Source organism: Simochromis diagramma, unplaced genomic scaffold (genome assembly GCF_900408965.1).
Source record: "Simochromis diagramma unplaced genomic scaffold, fSimDia1.1 OVJJ01000421.1, whole genome shotgun sequence".
NCBI lineage: Eukaryota > Metazoa > Chordata > Actinopteri > Cichliformes > Cichlidae > Simochromis > Simochromis diagramma.
Window position 1 is genome coordinate 1013543 of NW_024387250.1, and position 1452 is coordinate 1014994.

Here is a 1452-nt window from a genome sequence, read left to right on the forward strand (position 1 = left end):
GGAGAATAGGAATAACATCCAAAAGTAAGCATGCTGCTTCTTGTTTTTTTCCTCACCATATTCCTGTATTTTCCTGATGTTGCTACACCACTACATAGTGTTTTAGATTTTTTTTTTACCTTGGTATTTCTGACAACATATTTTTATATCACAAAGAGTTATGATTGGATGTGACTCCTGCCAGTGCCAAAGACACAATATTTCACTGATGTCTTCTTTCATATCTCCGTCCTGGGCTTTCCTACATTTTGAGCTCCAGATTGGATTTGACAAGGACAGACTCAGAGGAGCAGAGATAACTGTGCGCAGTGTGCCCCTGTTCTGCAGTCTGCCTTCATATTTGTAAGCCAATTAACTAGATTAGAAAGCATGATCAATACAGCCACCTTATGCAACCCCGTTACTGTCAACTCATTAGAAATTTAACTACTGCCTGTCACAACAATGCCGATTCAACGCCCACTTTTTCGACTTGATTCTCACAGGATATGTTTTTTCTTTCTCATTAGCCTCACTCTCATTCACACGTTTCATTTATTATCAAACATAGCTTAGCCTATGACATCTGAAGTGACAGCTTGTTTGTGGCTCCTTCCTCTTCAGTTGGATAAGGTCTTTTTAAAGCCTCAGTCGATATTTTCACGGGTATTTAAATGGATCAGCAGCTCTCCAGGTCGACATTGATTTTGACCAACTGAACCCAGAGGAAACCGAGTAATTTGAACCTGGTGGGGTCTGTAGAAGTTTACTCAGCCGTGATCTGAAGAAAGTTTTGACCTGCTCTTGGCAGATGATTTTAGCACATGTGGCCACCGCCAACCCCAACTCCACCCCATCTTTTCTTAAACGACAACCGTTTTAAATCTCCATCTTACCATCAGGTCTTTTTTTTCTGGGTCGTTATTCACTCGGATCAAGTGAAAGGATGACAGCGGGGTGAGATCATGTCCGACTATCTTTAGGGTTTTTTTCCTTACTTTATGTTATAGGTACACTGGATATAACATTTTTTTTGTTTTGCATTATTTCCAGCGGTGGAATTTAAAAAAAAAAAGTAAAGTTATAAGTAAAGTCATAAATAGTATTATTTAGTATTGTTGCTTACTTCCTCGTTGTCGAGGTTTATTTCATTTATTTAATTAAAAATCTATAAATCTCTATATTTTGATAATCAGTTAATCGTGGAGATATTTTTCAGCTTAGTATTGTTTTGCTATTGGCGCCTCCTGTGTGATGATTTCTTCTTTGCCGTGTTTTGAGTCATCGTGCGCTGAATATGGCGGTTTTGAATCTGTGAAATTGCAATCGGCATCATCGCCAAGCCATAATTTCTAACATTAAGGAGATAATTAGCATGTAATTAATATTTGATTAATTGAGAAAGTATGGCTTTTTCCACCGGTTTTTTTCTTCTTCTGACAGTTACATTTTTGTGCCTCTGACTCTCCACTG